The sequence below is a fragment of the Moschus berezovskii genome, chromosome 11, assembly GCF_049115385.1.
Source record: "Moschus berezovskii isolate FMDL1 chromosome 11, NW_MosBer_1.0, whole genome shotgun sequence".
NCBI classification, from domain to species: Eukaryota; Metazoa; Chordata; class Mammalia; order Artiodactyla; family Moschidae; genus Moschus; species Moschus berezovskii.
The window spans coordinates 52,438,926-52,458,532 of NC_142470.1; the positions used below are offsets into that span (position 1 = coordinate 52,438,926).

Sequence of the window (19,607 nt, forward strand, 5' to 3'; positions counted from 1 at the left end):
CTTGTAAAAAAGAAATGCCTGGCCTAGAGTAAATTATACTACCCCAAAAGCCACCTGATGTGAGGATCTGATTCATTGGGAAAGACCCCAAAGCTAGGAAAGATAGAGGGCAGGAGGAGAAGGGGGCAACAGAGAATGAGATGTTTAGATATCATCAGTGACTCAATGGGTAGGTTTGAGCAAACTCTGGAAGATAGTGAAGGACAGTGAAGCCAGGCTTGCTGCAGTCCATGGGGTTGGACACAACTTAGCAACTGAACAGCAACAAAAAATGAGCAGTGCCCTTTCTCAGGTACATTTGCTTCGTGTAAAGCTTGCCGTTTGAAACTTTTCCATCTTAAGTCATTTAAAACTTAATTTTGACTTTTTTTCTCCAGAGATTTTTTTTTTAAATTTTCAAACATATTTCATTGCAAAATAATGGAATTTAACCCAATTTAAAGGTATTCCTGACATCAGGGAAATGATCCTGCTTATGATATTAAAGCTTTGGTGGTTTAGTTGCTAAGTCATGTCCAACTCTTTGTGCCCCCATGGATTGCAGTCTGCCAGGCTCCTTTATCCATAGGATTTCCCAGGCAATAATGCTGGATTGGATTGCCATTTCCTTCTCCAGGGAATCTTCCCAACTTAGGAATCAAACCTGGGTCTCCTGCACTGCAGGTGGACTCTTGCACTGCAGGCAGATTCTTTACCAACTGAGCTTCAAGGGAAGTCAGAGAAATGATTGCAGCATGCTTATTTGTGAAAACAGAAAGCCCTTCATCCTCCCAGGACCCTCTCTACAGCTGGACCTGCCCCTTCAGCCTGCCGACGATGCTAGCCCCTTTTCGTACCCCCTTGGAAGAAAACTCTCTGAGGGAACCTAAAGTCAAAGACAAATGACAAGAAGATGATGCATTTATTTTCTTTTTTTTTCCTAATCAAGCTCTTGATCTAGAATTATTATTTTGTTTATTTTCCTTCTTCCATGAAGTTGATTTGAGTTTTCCCACTGCATTCCCAGATCCCAGGGTATTTGGCAGTTGAATCCAGGAAGCTCTGCCAATAGCCTGTCATTTGGTCAGCATCCCAGTTACTCCTTGCCCTCTCTCCTGAAGCCCTCCATATGTACCCTGGTGGCTTTGGAAGGAAGGCAAATGGCCCTCTGGGAACCAGGCAGCCAGATGGAAGGATCTGGCTCTTGTTCTTGGATGGGTGAGACTTTTATTCCTGCATCGGTCATTAGCTCAGCAGGTCAAGAGAGTCCGCCAACTGCAAAATGCTAGGCTTAACAATCTTCCAATCATGGGATATTATAGCTGGAAGGGGCTTTAGAGATCATCTTTTCCAATCTATTCATTTCAGAGAAAAATGGACTGAAGTGCACATAGCTTAAATGTTTTTCTCATGATCACACTATATACAGAGCTAAGACCACTTCTGTGACACCAGTGATTGCTGAACTTTTATTTATTTTTTTAACATTGAAAGGTTATAATGCTAATATTACAATGCTAATATGTAAATATATTTATTATGTATTATAACACATTTATTATTTATTATAGATTTTAACAAAATCATGCTGTTAAATGTTCTGGCTGAAGTTAATCTGTATGAAGGGTGAGATGGGGAAATGGGAAACTTGATTGCATCCCTTTTTCCTTTTTGCAGCTCTGTGCCCAGGCCCCCAAACAAAAAAACAAAATAAAACCCTTGGCTTGCCTGTAGAAACCTTAAATCTCCTTATAATACTACTCAGAAAGTCCTGCATTGAACATGTTTCAAGTTTAAAGGGAAGCCCTGGCCACACAGGTCAGTGCCAGGACTGGGTTCAGAGCTTGGAGGGAAGATAAGAGAAGCGGGAGAAAGAACCAAGTAGTGGCCTGTTTGAGCCCAGCTCTTCCAGGCTGAGAATATGGAGTCCAGGAAGTCATCTGTAGGGCCAAGTGGTAGAGGCTGAACCTGCCAGGCTTCTCTGTCCGTGGGATTCTCCAGGCAAGAATACTGGAGTGGGTTCCCATGCCCTTCTCCAGGGGATCTTCCTGACTGAGAGAATGAACTAGTGTCTCTTATTTATGTCTTCTGCATTGGCAGGCTGGTTCTTTCCCACTAGCACCCCCTGGGAAGCCCAAAATGAAGTGAGGACGTTGAAACAAGGCTCAAGAGCTGGGTGGGAGCTGGATGGAAGGAAGGGTAGGGGAATTGTATTAGGTTTCTGTTGATAATTTTTGTTCAAATTATGGCAGTCACTCAAATTACTGCAAACTAGTATCAATGGTTTAAAACAATACAAGTTTATCTACATCAGTGTTTCTGTAGGTCAGTTGTTGAGCATCTCTTCTCAGGGTGTCCTGAGGCTTAAGTCAAGGTGTTGGCCGAGCTGAGCTCCTTTCTGGAGCTCAGGGTCCTCTTCTAAGCCCATGAAGTTGTTGGCGGAAGTCAGTACCTGGTGGTTGTAGAAATGGTATTTCTCCTTTCCTACTTGCCAGCAGCCAGGGGCCACTTTCAGTAACTAGAGGTTGCCTGATGTTCCCTGCCACAAGGCCCTCTCTATAACAAGGCAGTTTCCTTGAACTTCCTTAAAATCATCAAGAGAGTATGTCTTTACATTTTACCTTCTTTGAAAGGACTCAACTGGTTAGATCAGGCTTACCCAGAAAAATCTCTTTTTGATTAACTCTAAGTCAGGAAGCAACAGTTAGAACTGGACATGGAACAACAGACTGGTTCCAAATAGGAAAAGGAGTACATCAAGGTTGTATATTGTCACCCTGCTTATTTAACTTATATGCAGAGTACATCATGAGGAACCCTGGGCTGGAAGAAGCACAAGCTAGAATCAAGATTGCCGGGAGAAATATCAATAACCTTAGATATGCAGATGACACCACCCTTATGGCAGAAAGTGAAGAGGAACTCAAAAGCCTCTTGATGACAGTGAAAGAGGAGAGTGAAAAGGTTGGCTTGAAGCTCAACATTCAGAAAATGAAGATCATGGCATCTGGTCCCATCACTTCATGGGAAATAGATGGGGAAACAGTGGAAACAGTGTCAGACTATTTTTTTGGGCTCCAGAATCACTGCAGATGCTGATTGCAGCCATGAAATTAAAAGATGCTTACTCCATGTGTGTGTGGAGATTCCTCAAAAAACTGGAAATAGAACTGCCATATGATCCAGCAATCGCACTCCTGGGCATACACACCGAGGAGACCAGAATTGAAAGAGACACGTGTACCCCAATGTTCATTGCAGCACTGTTTATAATAGCCAGGACATGGAAGCAACCTAGATGTCCATCTGCAGACGAATGGATAAGAAAGCTTTGGTACATATACACAATGGAGTATTATTCAGCCATTAAAAAGAATACATTTGAATCAGTTCTAATGAGGTGGATGAAACTGGAGCCTATTATACAGAGTGAAGTAAGCCAGAAAGAAAAACACCAATACAGTATACTAACACATATATATGGAATTTAGAAAGATGCAAATGATAACCCTGTATACGAGACAGCAAAAGAGACACAGATGTATAGAACAGTCTTTGGGACTCTATGGGAGAGGGTGAGGGTGGGATGATTTGGGAGAATGGCATTGAAACACGTATGTTGTCATATGTGAAACGAATCACTAGTTCAGGGTCAATGCATGTTATAGGATGCTCGCTCGGGGCTGGCATGCGGAGATGACCCAGAGGGAGGATAAAGGGAGGAGGGAGGTGGGAGGGGGGTTCAGGAGGGGGAACTTATGTAAACCCGGGGCAAATTCATGTCAATGTATGGCAAAACCAACCAATATAATATTGTAAAATAATTTGCCTCCAATAAAAAATAAATTACCTAAAAAAAAAAAAAAAGACGCTTACTCCTTGGAAGGAAAGTTATGACCAGCCTAGATAGCATATTAAAAAGCAGAGACGTTACTTTGCCAACAAAGGTCTGTCTAGTCAAGGCTATGGTTTTTCCAGTGGTAATGTATGGATGTGAGAGTTGGACTGTGAAGAAAGCTGATCACCGAAGAATTGATGCTTTTGAACTGTGGTGTTGGAGAAGACTCTTGAGAATCCCTTGGACTTCAAGGAGATCCAACCAGTCCATTCTAAAGGAGATCAGTCCTGGGTGTTCATTGGAAGGACTGATGCTAAAGCTGAAGCTCCAATACTCTGGCCACCTCATGTGAAGAGTTGACTTACTGGAAAAGACTCTGATGCTTGGAGGGTTTGGGGACAGGAGGAGAAGGGGACGACAGAGAATGAGATGGCTGGATGGCATCACTGACTCTATGGACATGAGTTTGAGTGAACTCCGGGAGTTGGTGATGGAGAGGGAGGCCTGGTGTGCTGTGATTCATGGGGTCGCAAAGAGTCAGACACGACTCAGTGACTGTACTGGACTGAACTTAACTGAAGTCAACTGATTAGTAACCTAAAATTGAAAGTGACATTACCATCATATATGCCAATCTCTCTCATACTCTAAAGGAGGGAAATATACAGAGTGTGTATATCAGAAAGTAGGAATCCAAGGTTATTTTGGAATTCTGCTACAATAAGAACAAAGCTAGGGAAAATAAGACTACACCTTCTGGCTTCAAATCCATGCTCTACCACATAGAACCTGTAAGGGAATTGTTTCTATGTCTCCTTTATTTCTTATCACTTAGCTGTAACTAATAATTATACATATGTTTGGGAGTTATTGGGCTTCACCGGTAGCTTGGTGGTAAAGAATCTGCCTGCCAATACAGAAGGAACCAGAGACATGGGTTTCATCCCTGGGTTGGGAAGGTCCCCTGGAGTAGGAAGAGGCACTCCATTATTCTTGCCTGGAAAATTTCATGGACAGAGGAGCCTGCTGAGCCACAGTCCATGGGGTCACAGAGAGCCAAACCTGATTGAATATGAGCATGAGGGAATGAGGGCTGGGGTTTATGGTGCAGATTCAACAGAACTATGCACTAAAACCCATGGATCAGTGCCTGGTCTAGGACTGTTGCTTAATGAGTACCCGTTTTTAAACAGGTGGCCCATGGCTGGCCTTCTGTAAACCATCAGTTCTCTGGTAGATGCATTGGCTTAAGGGTCAGGATCAGGGTAGAAACAGAAGGTCATAACACATCTCAGAACCTTGTTGAGAGCATATGACTTCCAGAGTTGGGATTCCTAATGCGTCACAAATCCCTCAAAAGGAAGCATTGAGTCCTTGGCTGATGGCTTGTCCTGGGTTGATGCCATATGAAGCTTAAGGGTAAAGCAAAAGATGAAGCCTCAGCCCCACGGCCAAGAGGGAATATCAGAGTTGGCTTGAGTTTCTCTGTGATATGAAATTTGAATTGAGACCTAGATTTTCAGAGAGGCAGGAAGAAGATGTTCTTGATAATGAAAAACTCCAGTGTAACACTTAATCTGTCTCATGCGAAGAACTGCTTATTTTTCTCTTCTCACACCTGGGGAGCAAGTAACTAACATACACTGTGTCAAGATCTTACCTCATTTCAAAAATTAATTAAGGCCTAATTATCTTATTTGATATCCCTTAATCTTGTCCATGGGCTTCCCAAATGGTGCTAGTGGTAAAGAACGTGCCTGCTAATTCAGGAGACATAAGAAACATAAGAAACTTGGGTTCAATCCCTGAATGGGGGAGTTCACCTGAAGGACATGGCTACCCACTCCAGTACTCTTGCCTGGAGAATCTCATGGACAGAGGAGCCTGTAGGCTACATTCCATAGAGTCTCAAAGAGTTGGACACTTAGCATGCATGCAAGCCCGTCTATGGTCTCTACAGTATGTGCAACAGTAGTTAACAGAGTGTAAATGGGGGACCCAGCATATCAATAACTGTCACCTCCCGCCTCAAAACTGAACGTATATGGCTTTCTCACATTGATTCAAGGCTGTGTGTTAATTCAGTGGAAAGGAGGAAGGATAATCCTAATAGGTGTGATGCCCGAAGCCACTTAAGAGTGGACCTGTGTGCACTCCAAATGTAGAGGAAGGCAATTCAAGTGTTTGTAAAGTCCAGTAAGCCGTGTAAATTTCCATCTGGGGCATAAAATGCAACTACACAACTTTGCAGGTATCTTGCTAACTCATTTCCCACCCCACAAATGGACCTGGATGTGAGAATTTCCAGGTGCTTGCTTTCTTTAGCTATTTGTGCTATTAAAGTTAGTTAAAAAGTTAACCGTAAGTGCAATGTCTTTTTTGAGAATGCTGCAGCTGTTTGAGCCAGTTATAAAAGATCTGTTAAACAGTCTCAAGGGATATATGGAGATCTTTCATCATCAGCTAGGTAATTTATAGTCCTTTTTGGTTCCTCCTAGATGTCACATATTCTCAAAAAAAGTGGCACCAGCATCAGCTTCAGCCTTATAATTAGCACACGACTGAAAACATCCTGGAAACAAAGAGCCATCAGAAGATTCTCAGTGGGACTTTGTAGGTACATGAACCATTTCCCAAGGAAGAGTTAGCCTGGAAGCATCAGTCCTCACTAGTGGGCTTTGTCTCCTCTGAGGGTCCAGTGGGGTCAGTCAGACAGCTGTGAGCCACAGTTCCTGGTGAAAGGAGGCAGAGGGGGTGCTTCCTGGAGGATACAATACTTAAGCTGAATCTTTAACAGATGGGGAGAAGCCAGAAAAAATCAAGGGTGATCCTGGAACCATTTATAACACTCAGGAAGACCAGTGTAAACACAAGTGCTGAGGCAAGAGCTGGAGTGTAAGAAGGGAGTTTCTAGCGGTTAAGGGTTGTTGGAGGCTGACCAATGGGGAAGTGAGAAAGGGGTGGAGGAAAATGAGGCCAGAAGAGGAGAAAAGATCTAGATAAATGGCTAGCCCTCTGGGTGACTTTAAGGATTCCAGAGCTTTGCTTCGGAGAAGGCAATGGCAAGCCACTCCAGTACTCTTGCCTAGAAAATCCAATGGACAGAGGAGGCTGGTGGGCTACAGTCGGACAAGACTGAGTGACTTCACTTTCACTTTTCACTTTCACACATTGGAGAAGGAAATGGCAACCCACTCCAGTGTTCTTGCCTGGAGAATCCCAGGGATAGCGAAGCCTGGTGGGCTACCGTCTATGGGGTCACACAGAGTCGGACACGACTGAAGCGACTTAGCAGCAGCAGCAGCAGCAGCAGAGCTTTGCTTGGGGGTGGGGAATGACTGAAGGGTTTGGGGCAAGGCAGTGTCTAAAAAAAAAAAAAGTGTTACTTGCTCAGTCATGTCTGACTCTTTGTAGCCTGCCAGACTCCTTTGTCCATGGGATTCTCCAGTAAAGAATACTGGAGTGAGATGCCACTTCCTTCTCCAGAAGATCTTCCCCACCCAAGGATCAAATCTGAGTCTCCTACATTGCAGGCAGATTCTTTACCATCTGAACCATTAGGGAAGCCCCATGTTAAAAGCCAAACTGCTTTAAGGTGGGTCCTATGTAGTATCTGTCTCACAGGCTTAATGGATGGGAAGGGATTTAGAGAGCAGGCCTGGAAGGAGGAGGCTGATGAGGAGGCTGCAGAAATAGATTTCCCCAGGAGGCACAGTTGGTAAAGACTCTGCCTGCCAATGCAGGAGACTCAGGAGACACGGGTTCGGTCCCTGGGTCCGCAAGATCCCTGGAGTTAGGAAATGGCAACCTACTCCAGTATTCTTGCCTGGAAAATTCCATGGACAGAGGAGCCAGGCAGACTATGGTTTAAGGAGTCACAAAGAGTTAGACACAACTGAGTACACACACACACACACAGAAATAATTTAGGCTAGAGATGAGGAAGTTCTTAAGGATATCTAATGTGAGAGGGATAGATAAGAGTTCAAACACGCTTTTTCACCTGTTTCCCTCTCAGGGAAAGAGCTATAGCATCGTTGTTATTGTTGTTTAGTCACTAAGTCATGTCTGACTCTTTGCAGCCCCATGGACTGCAGCACACCAGGCTTCCTTGTCCTTCATTATCTCCTGGAGTTTGCTCAAACTCGTGTCCATTAAGTTAGTGATGATATCCAACCATCTCATCCTCTGGACTATAGCATACAGAAAATAGTACAGAAACCTGTTTGCCTCAGTTCAAGTTTTAGCCATTACTACCTATGTGATCTGTGCAAAACTTCTTGGCTAGAATAGTAAGAAGGTCGTAAATGCTCAATATATGTTAACGATTATTCTTAGGAATAATTTTAGCCTAGAAACATATAGTTCCCAGTTAGACCCCCATGGATTGGAATCCTGAGCCAGATAGGTTAGGTCACCATGGTAACTTAAACATTTGGCACCTTAGTTTCTCCATCTGTAAATGCTGATAACAGTAATATCTACCTCTTAAGTTTGCTGTAAGGATTAAACATGGAAATGTGTAAAACACTTAGGAAGTACCCGATATGTAATAAATATAATAATCATCATTGTCTAGGCAACTTTTTCATTTCATCCTTTTCTGTTTTTTTGGATGGTACTATAGAATTGATCTTTACAATTCTATGTAAACTGAAACAGTCCCCCACATTCTTTGATTTTTTTTTTATACGCTTAAAAGTCTTCATAATATAGAACTTCTTTGCCTGCTTGATTAGTCTTAATGTTTCAAGAAAAAACCTGCATCAAGTTTACTAACCTTATAATTTTGTATTTGTGCAGTACCTCTGACTCATAATAGATGGAGCTGAAGGTAAAAGTGCTAATGTTTTCTTAATTCTGGCTGAAATTTTATTGAAAATATCACTTGGTTCTGGTATTCATAGAATCTATTCTATAGGAAATGTCACTGCTGCCCTCCAGTAGGGTTGCTTACTGCTAGGAACTGAGGAACAGCCTGGAATTTGGCACTTGAGCTGGGTCTTCAAGTTTTAATGGAAACCACTCAATTTATTTCAACTCACATCCATTACTCAGGCAGTGTTGAGCATCTACTGGGTTGCCAGTTCTGGGCTAAGTGCTATGAAGATGAAAACGAATTTGTCTTGAAGAGCTTTCTGTCCAAGTAGTAAGACCCAACTTGCAGTGATGGGGCGATAAATGAGCATCATGTCTTGTAAGCCACAGCAGAGGCACTGACATTGCTCAAAGCTGGGGAACAGCAGTTTACGGCACAGTAGAGGAGACCAGACCTGGATTAGTCTTGGCAATGAAGGTGCCTGTCATTTTAGAAGAGATTTCCCAACTGGCAGCCTCAGTTTTTTTTATTTTTTTCCAGTAAAATGGGAATGGCACTAAAAGATATCTAAGTCCACTCCCAACTTTTGCATTTGCTGATTAAATGTGAGCTGGGGACCTTCTAGAAACTTTCTAAAGAAAAGGTACTTAAAGGTACACAGATTTTTTTAAAAGATTTATCTCTTTACCCTACAAATTTTGAACTTTCCTTCTTTGTATTTTATGTCTGAATCAACTCTGATCAGATCACGATAACTAGGTTCTCTATGGAAGAGATTTCCTTGAACTGATCTATGGGAGTTATGCTAAGAAACTCAAGATTATATTTATGGTGGAAAGTGGGGGATAAAACTGTGATCTCTTCACACTGAGTTTCTTCCATGAAACAACATCCCCTCTTAGGAATTATAGGCTTTTTTCTTGCTGTCAATGGCAAGCATATATATGACATGCTTCCCCTAGACTTTGCACTCCAGGAAGCTTTGGGCCAGACTGGTGACTCAGCATGCTTGTGGATGACACATCCACATTGTAATGTTTCTATTTACTTTTATTTCTCTGATCTTCATTTTTCCCTTTTGTTTTTCAATGTTGTTTTGTATATGCCTCTAATCTACCTTTAATTATCTGGATCAAACTAAGCAGCAGTGTGTGGTAAACAGAAGGTTTAGGTGCCAACCGCAGAATCTGTGCTCAGTGACTCTTCACTCCTTTATGATAAAAATACCTCTCCCCACCACGTGAGTATAGCATATTTTGATTTACAAAATTCCTCAAATTGTCAGTACTCCCTTGTGAAGTGGGCTGGGGAGGTCTTTATTTTCCTCATTCTTATGATACAAAAGGGCTTCCCAGGTGGCGCTCATGTTAAAGAACCTGCCTGCCAACAAGAAGACATAAGAGATGTAGGTTCCCTGGGTCAGGAAGATCCCCTGGAGGAGGACATGACAATCCACTCCAGTGCTCTTACCTGGAGAATCCCATGGACAGAAGAGCCTGGGAGCAGGATACAGTCCATGGGGTCACAAAGAGTCAGACATGACTGAAGCAACTTAGCACTCACACACAGGTGCTAAGGGGCTTGAGGAAGTTCAGTGATATGCTACATGTTGCTTGGGGTGACCGAGTATAAGTTCTGGTCTTAGGAAGAGGCTCAGTGGGTACATTTGTCAGCCAAGGAAGAACAAGAGGAGGCTCACTGTCCCTGTTCCCTCATTACTTCTCAGAGAGGTGTGCTGAGGCCAGACAATGCAGACATCAGGCAGGAGGACCTGAGGGGTGGGACACTCTCCTGCCCATTATCTATTCTTGTGGGACAAGTGTGGGAGTAATCTCATGTAGGGAAATTGACACATGGGTCTCAGGAAAAAAGGCAGGCTGAATGTAGATGAACTCATCTCACACGCTAGTAAAGTAATGATTAAAATTCTCCAAGCCAGGCTTCAGCAATACATGAACCATGAACTTCCAGATGTTCAGACTGGTTTTAGAAAAGGCAGAGGAACTAGAGATCAAATTGCCAACATCCTCTGGATCATGGAAAAAGCAAGAGAGTTCCAGAAAAACATCTATTTCTGCTTCATTGACTATGCCAAAGCCTTTGACTGTGTGGATCACAATAAACTGTGGAACATTCTGAAAGAGATGGGAATACCAGACCACCTGACCTGCCTCTTGAGAAACCTGTATGCAGGTCAGGAAGCAACAGTTAGAACTGGACATGGAACAACAGACTGCTTCCAAATAGGAAAAGGAGTACGGCAAGGCTGTATATTGTCTCCATGCTAATTTAACTTATATGCAGAGTACATCATGAGAAACGCTGGGCTGGAAGAAGCACAAGCTGGAATCAAGATTGCCGGGAGAAATATCAATAACCTCAGATATGCAGATAACACCACCCTTATGGCAGAAAGTGAAGAGGAACTAAAGAGCCTCTTGACGAAAGTGAAAGAGGAGAGTGAAAAAGTTGGCTTAAAGCTCAACATTCAGAAAACTAAGATCATGGCATCTGGTCCCATCACTTCATGGGAAATAGATGGAGAAACAGTGGAAACAGTGGCTGACTTTATTTTTCTGGGCTCCAAAATCACTGCAGATGGTGATTGCAGCCATGAAATTAAAAGACGTTTACTCCTTGGAAGGAAAGTTATGACTAACCTAGATAGCATATTAAAAAGCGGAGACATTACTTTGTCAACAAAGGTCCATCTAGTTAAAGCTGTGGTTTTTCCTTTGGTCATGTATGGATGCGAGAGTTGGACTATAAAGAAAGCTGATCACAGAAGAATTGATGCATTTGCACTGTGGTGTTGGAGAAGACTCTTGAGAATCCCTTGGACTTCAAGGAGATCCAACCAGTCCATTCTAAAGGAGATCAGTCCTGGGTGTTCATTGGAAGGACTGATGCTAAAGCTGGAACTCCAATACTTTGGCCACCTGATGGGAACAGCTGACTTATTTGAAAGGATCCTGATGCTGGGAAAGATTGCAGGCAGGAGGAGAAGGGGACAACAGAGGCTGAGATGGTTGGGTGGTGTCACCAACTCAATGGACATGGGTTTGGGTGGACTCTGGGAGTTGGTGATGGACAGGGAGGCCTGGCATGCTGCGGTTTATGGGGTCGCAAAGAGTCAGACATGACTTAGTGACTGAATTGAACTGAACTGAACGTATGCCTTCTGTTTAAGAGAATGCTGGGAGATGCCAGCTGCTTGGCACCTGAAAACTTTGGTGCCCCCAGGTTTTTGAAGCCTTGTTTAGTGTAGCTGGGAGGATCCCAGGCCCCTGGAGAGTGTGGTCACTCCTCATAGGAGAATAGATGCCATCAGGTGCATCTAGCTTATTGACAGGCAACACACTCAGTTATTGGATAGCCCTACTTGTCTCCACATATGGGTAATAGGGTAATAGCAGCTGGATTGGAAACCAGGCTTTCCTTCTGACCTCACATCAACTCTTCTCTGCACTTTTGTCATAGGGCTGAGACTGGGCTGGCCTGAAGAGCAGTATCTATCCCACAGAGCTTCTCAGGACAGAAATAAAGGCTTCCTCAGGTCTTCTCATTGCATTATATCCTTTATTAGATTTGTTGACCAACCCTTTTTCTTCCCCCTCCATCCCTGACAACTTTATTGTGAATCTCTACAGGGCCATGTCTCTGTCCCATTAATTTTAGTTTAGTTTATGACACAGGATAGACACTCAATAAAAAATATTTAGCTTATGAATTCAATAACTCCCTGTTAACTTTGTAATGAATTCCTTGGTGTGATTAAAGGTTGTGTGTGTGTCCAGTTATTCATTGACTTTTATTACCAAAAACCCCACAAAACTGGATCTATCTTGTTGATTTAAGACCTATCATCATACCCTTCCAATTATCCTTCTATTTCCTCCTACGTCACATCTCATCATCTTTCATTTGAAATATTTTACTGTTATCTGAAGTTTTCTTATTTATCTGTCTCCTGTTCCAATAGTTTCTATCTTCCACCTTGTTTCCCATGCCTACTGGTCTACCTCTCAGACTCAAAACATATCTGACTGGAGCTCTCCCAGTTTTCTTTTCAGGGCTCAACTCAACGACCAAAGTGCCTTCACCTTCAATGTGTTAGTCACTCAGTTGTGTCTGACTCTCTATGAGCCCATGGACGGTAACTTACCAAGCTCATCTGTCCATGGAATTCTTCAGGCTAGAATACTGGAGTAGTTTTCCATTTCCTTCTCCAGGGGATCTTCCTGACCCAGGGATTGAACCCAGGTCTCCTGCACTGCAGGCAAATTCTTAAGTGACTGAGCCACCAGCGTAGCCCTCACCTTGTATACCATACCTGCTAATGATTTTCTAGGTTATCTCCTAGGAGGAGGCATGGGCTTTAGCTTTTGCTTCTGTATGTCTGCTGTAATTGGTCATATTGGTCAATTGCAAAATTGGTCATATCCTCTGCAATTTATCAATGATCATTAGTTAAAAGGACATTTGGGTCATTGAAAATAAATTGACTTTCAAGCAAGAAACCTGAGAAAGAAAGACTTTTAGGGTTCAGGGCAAGAATATAGTGTTTTTGTGGTATATGAGTTACAGAATAAAACAGTAGCATCTGTAATCCTGGAGCTAAGCCTGAAGTTCTACTAAATGTTCAGCTGTATCTCCACCACCCTGCTACCATTATGCTCTCTGAGTCTATAGCAGAGGATTGTGGACTGCATGCTCTTTATCAAGTCCACTCACAGAAGTGAATCTGCTCCTGCTTATTTATATCTTTGTTAGCAAAAGCCACTATGTTGTCTTTCCCAAGACACTTGTATTTTAGTCCCATCCCTCATCAAGAAAAGAAGAAAGGCTTTGGCTACTCACAAAATAATTGCAAAGAATCATTGAATAAGTACAGAAGTTAATATGGAAAGCCACAGCTTTTGAGTATCCAGTCTTTCACTGGGAAGTAAACTAGTAAGCACTTGTAATACCCATTCTTCCTTTTTTAAACCTGCTGGACTGTACATGAATCCTCAGTGTGCATCAGGTTGTGTATGTGTTTGTGTGTGTGTGCTCAGTTGTATCTGACTCTTTGTAACCCCATGGACTGTAGCTTACCAGGCTCCTCTGTCCATGAAATTATCCAGGCAAGCATACTGGAGCAGGTTTACCATTTCCTACTCCAGGGGATCTTCCTGACTCAGGGTTTGAACCTGCGTCTCTTGTGTCTCCTGAATTGGCAGGGGGATTCTTTACTACTGCTCATTAGGTAGGGCTAGTCTAAAAGCATAAATATAGTATATATAATCACAGTTTCAGACATGGAAAACCATTAAAGATCTTTCTTCCAAGATAAACTTTACCTTGTCTAATAATATTGGTTGTGTGGTTCAAAAGCTTTTGTTTAAAATGATTGTGAAGACACATCCAGGCACTATGGGCAAGATTCTAGGGTTGTTAATTGTCTGCCATGGTTGTAGGTGAGTGCAGAGCATACCTCCTGTGTCTGACACAGATTCTTTCTGGTGCAGAGGTCACCTCTTCAAACAGTCGTATCCTTACCAATTCTTTTTAACACATCTATGGGCCAAGACTCTCTCCTTTATAACATGAGCTTTGTATATTGACAAAATATATATTTTTATCAAAATTCTTAAACTTCTTCTGCCCATTTTTTGACTGAGATATTTGTGCTTTTTTTTGTTTGTTTGTTTAGTATGGAGCCATCTGAGACCTGTGTATGGTTTGGATATTAATCCCTTGTCAGTTGTATCTTTTGCAAATATTTTCTCACATTGTGTATGTTGTCTTTTCTTTTTGTTGATGGCTTCCTTTGTTGTGGAAAAGTTTTTAAGTTTAATTAGGTTCCGTTTTTATTTTTCTTTTATTTCTTTCGCTTTGGGAGACTGATCTAAGAAAATATTGCTGCAATTTATGTCCAAAAAAGTTTTGTCTATGTTCTCTTCTGGCAGAAGACCTAAATAGACATATCTCCAAAGGAGACACATGGATGGCCAATAGGCACAGGGAAAGTTTGCTCATCATCACTGATTATTAGAGGAATGCAAATCAAAACCACAGTGATAGTATCACCTCACACCCCACATCAGTCAGAATGGCCATTGTCAAAAAAAGTGTGAGGAAAAGGGAACCCTCCTACACTGTTGGTGGGAACATAAATTTGTACAGCCATTATCAGAAAAAGTATGGAGATTCCTTAGAAAATTAAAAATAAAGCTACCATATGATCCAGCGATCTCATTCCTGCACTTATATCATGAAAGATGAAAACTATAACTTGAAAAGATACATACACCCTGATATTCACAGCAGCACTATTACAATAGCCAAGACATGGAGACAACCCAAGTGTCCATTGACAGATGAATGGATAAAGAAGATGTGGTACATATATACAGTGGAATATTACTCAGACATAGAAGAGTGAAGTATTGCCTTTTGCAGCAACATAGATGGACCTGGAGGATATCATACTTAGTAAAGTAAATCAGACAAAGCAAGACAAATGTCATGTATCATTTTCTGTGTAATCTAAAAACGAATACAAATAAACTTATATACAGAACAGAAATAGAATCACAAATGTAGAAAACAAATTTATGGCTACCAAAGGAGAAAGGGAGGAGGGAGAGGATAAATTAGGAGAATGGGATTACAGATATAAACCACTAAAAATAAAATAGATAAGATTCAAAGATTTACTGCATAGCACAGGGAACTATATTCAATTTCTTGTAATGATCTCTAGTGGAAAATTAAATATGTAGATACATATATCACTGAACCACTTTGCTGTACATCTGAAACACTCATAATATTGCAAATCAACTATATTTTACTTAAAAACTTCTTAAACCTCAAGATGGGAACATATTAGACAAAATCTGGGCAAGGATTAAAAGAAGAGCTGGTCAGTTGTTTTCTGTAGTTTGCTCAACCTAGTAGGGGATAAAGTACTAGATTCCTAGTACAAATTACAGAATTGTGACCATGGTCAAATTTAATACTGATTGTGTATTTCACCTTCTCCACTACCAACTATATATCCATATCTTTTAGAAATATAGTATCTAGTACAGTGTAGAATGCTTTAACCAAAATGGCTGTGTTGAGAGTAGGGAAGAAGTCCTAATAGTGGCTTTTGCTCTGGATTTAATTTTCATCTGTTAGGTAATATCAGAATTAAAAATAAATAAAGGGACTTGGAAAAAACTGACTATAACCTCTTGGAGTTCTTAATAATGAAGGAAAGAAAAATGGGACATATAACCATATGTACAGGACCATTCAAAAAAGCAAGTTTAAAAATAAAAGTTCAAAGAAAAAAATGGGCATAATTCCATGGCTGAGGCTGTGTGGGTTTGGAATATAAACTTTTGGATGACACTGCTGCAAAGAGTTTGAATGAGTGAAGATAGGGTAGGCATTCTCTGATGAGCTTCTGGGTCATATATTGAAGATGGGACATGGTTCTTTTCCAATAAGACTCAGGGTAAATGTTAAAGTTTCCTTTAATTCTGAATGCCATTTCAGGGTGACCTGGTTTATTATATATACATATTCTGCTTTGGCACATGTACATGGCTATAAATATATGTCTTGATCCCTTTCCATGTATGGTTCAGTTCAGTTCAGTTCAGTCGCTCAGTCGTGTCCGACTCTCCGCGACCCCATGAATCACAGCATGCCAGGCCTCCCTGTCCATCACCAACTCCCGGAGTTCACTCAAACTCATGTCCACAGAGTCGGTGATGCCATCCAGCCATCTCATTCTCCGTCGTCCCCTTCTCCTCCCGCCCCCAACCTTTCCCAGCATCAGAGTCTTTTCCAGTGAGTCAACTCGTCGCATGAGGTGGCCAAAGTATTGGAGTTTCAGCTTTAGCATCAGTCCCTCCAATGAACATCCAGGATTGATCTCCTTTAGAATGGACTGGTTGGATCTCCTTGCAGTATAAGGGACTCTCAAGAGTCTTCTCCAACACCACAGTTCAAAAGCATCGATTCTTCGGCGATCAGCTTTCTTCACAGTCCAACTCTCACATCCATACATGACCACGGGAAAAACCATTGCCTTGACTAGACGGACCTTGGTCGGCAAAGTAATGTCTCTGCTTTTTAATATACTATCAAGGTTGGTCATAACTTTCCTTCCAAGGAGCAAGCGTCTTTTAATTTCATGGCTGCAATCAGCATCTGCAGTGATTTTGGAGCCCAAAAAAACAAAGTCTGACACTGTTTCCACTGTTTTTCCATCTATTTCCCATGAAGTGATGGGACCAGATGCCATGATCTTTGTTTTCTGAATGTTGAGCTTCAAGCCAACCTTTTCACTCTCCTCTTTCACTTTCATCATCCATGTATGGTTATTTTTCCTCTAAAAATCATGTTTGTTCATCTGCACTAGTGTTTCTTAACCTTTTTTAAAAAGCATTGTTCTTTATAGACCTCCTTAGAAACCTTTTTAAAATGTTTTTCCCTAATTACCTCTTACATATAATGTTGCCTTCCCCGGTAGCTCAACATTAACATGTAATGTTAATACCACATATACTTGTATATCTGTTCATGCATAGCAGAGGGCCATGTACCCTTGTAATATCTGCCCTCACCCCACCAGGAAGCAATTTTTGCTCTTTTGAGACTACATGACTTGTGCTACAACTGTTTTCCTTTGGGGAGAATCAGTATTGTGAAAATGACTATACTACTCAAAGCGATTTACAGATTCAATGCAATCTCTATCAAATTACTAATGACATTTTTCTCAGAACTAGAACAAAAATTTTTACAATTTATATGGAAACACAAAAGACTACAAATAGCCAAAGCAATCTTAAGAAAGACAGGCAGGGTTGGAGGAATCAACCTTCCTGACTTCAGACTATACTACAAAGCTACTATAATCAGGACAGTATAGTACTGGCACAGAAACAGAAATATAGATCAATGAAACAAGATAGAAAGTCCAGGGATAGACCTTTCACCTATGGGCACCTTATCTTTGACAAAAGAGGCAAGAACATGCAATGGAGAAAAGACACCCTCTTCAATAAGTGGTTCTGGGAAAACTGAACAGCTACATGTAAAAGAATGGAATTAGAACAATTCCTAACAACATACAAAAAAATAAACTCAACATGGATCAAAGACTTAAATGTAAAGTTAAAAACTATAAAGCTCTTAGAGGAAAACATAGTCAGTATAGTCTTTGACATACATCACAGCAAGATTCTCTATAACCCATATCCTAGATTAATGGAAATAAAATAAAAATAAACAAGTGGGATGTAATTAAACTTAAAAGCTTTTGCACAGCAAAGGAAACTTAAACAAGCTGAAAAGATAACCCTCAGAATGGGAAAAAATAATTATAAATGAAGCACTGACAAAAGATTAATCTCCAAAATATATAAGTAGCTCAGTATCAGAAAAACAAACAACCCAATGAAAAAATGGGCAGATCTAAACAGACATTTATCCAAAGAAAGCATGCAGATAGCCAATAAGCACATGAAAACAAGCTCAATATGAGTCATTATTCAGTTCAGTTCAGTTCAGTTCAGTCGCTCAGTCGTGTCCGACTCTCCACGACCCCATGAATCACAGCATGCCAGGCCTCCCTGTCCATCACCAACTCCTGGAGTTCACTCAAACTCATGTCCACAGAGTCGGTGATGCCATCCAGCCATCTCATTCTCTGTCGTCCCCTTCTCCTCCCGCCCCCAACCTTTCCCAGCATCAGACTCTTTTCCAGCTGCAAATCAAAGCTACAGTGAGGTATCACCTCACACTAATCAGAATGGCCATCATCAAAACGTCTACAAACAGCAAATACTGGAGAAGATGTAGAGAAAAGGGAACCCTCCTGCACTAGAATGTAAATTGGCACAGCCACTATAAGAATAGTGTAGAAATTTCTTTAAAAACTAGGAATAAAACTACATATGACCCATCTATCCCACTGCTGGGCATATACCCTGAGAAAACCACAATTCAAAAAGACACATGTACCCCATTGTTCTCTGAATCACTGTTTACAATAGCCAAGACATGGAAGCAACCTAGATGTCCATATACAGATGAATGGATGAAGAAGTTGTGTACACAAATGCAATGAAATATTACTCAGCCATAGAAAGGAACAAATTTGAGTCAGTTGTCGTGGGGTGTATGATCCTAGAACCTATTAGACAGAGTGAAGTAAGTCAGAAAGAGAAAAACAGTTATTATCATATTAATGAATATATACAGAATCTAGAAAAATAGTACTGATGAACTTATTTGCAGAGAAGGAATGGAGATGCAGACATAGAGAATGTGGACAGAGCAGCGGAAGAAGAGGGTAGGATGAATTGAGAAAGTAGCATTGACATATACACACTACCACGTGTAAAATAAATATCTACTGGGAAGCTGCTGTATAACACTGGGAGCCCAGCCTGGAACTTTGTGATGACTTAGAGGGAAGCTCAAGTGGGAAGTGATTTATGTATACTTATAGCTGATTCAGGGCTTCCCTGGTAGCTCAGCTGGTAAACAATCTGCCTGCAATATGGGGGACGTGAGTTCATTCCCAGGGTTGGGCAGATTCCCTGGAGGAGGGCATGGCAACCCGATCCAGTATTCTTGCCTGGAGAATTCCCATGAACAGAGGAGCCTGGCAGGCTACAATCCATGGGATCACAAAGAGTTGGCCAGGACTGAGCAAATAAGTACAGCTATAGCTGATTGACCTTGTTGTATGACAGAAACCAACATTTTGAAAGTTATCCTCCCATTAAAACAAAGAGGACAGTGTATAGATTTGAGCTCTTTGGGGGATAGTTTTCTCTTTCCTTTATGTTTTGTATCTTGACTCCCTTGTTTACATAAGAGAACATGCCATAGTACTCCTTTTTAGTTTAGTTGAAGATGCTCCCTTTCGTTGCAGTATCTTGTGGTTGTTACCATATGATCCCAGCTGCATAACTA

At 41.4% G+C, this 19,607-nt stretch overlaps 1 protein-coding gene across 4 annotated transcripts in view; it reads left to right on the forward strand.

Moving 5' to 3' along the window:
* CTNNA2 (catenin alpha 2) overlaps window positions 1-19,607 on the forward strand; it is a 1,253,094-nt gene that overhangs the window by 1,077,087 nt on the left and 156,400 nt on the right. The gene's annotated exons all lie outside the window — the stretch shown is intronic.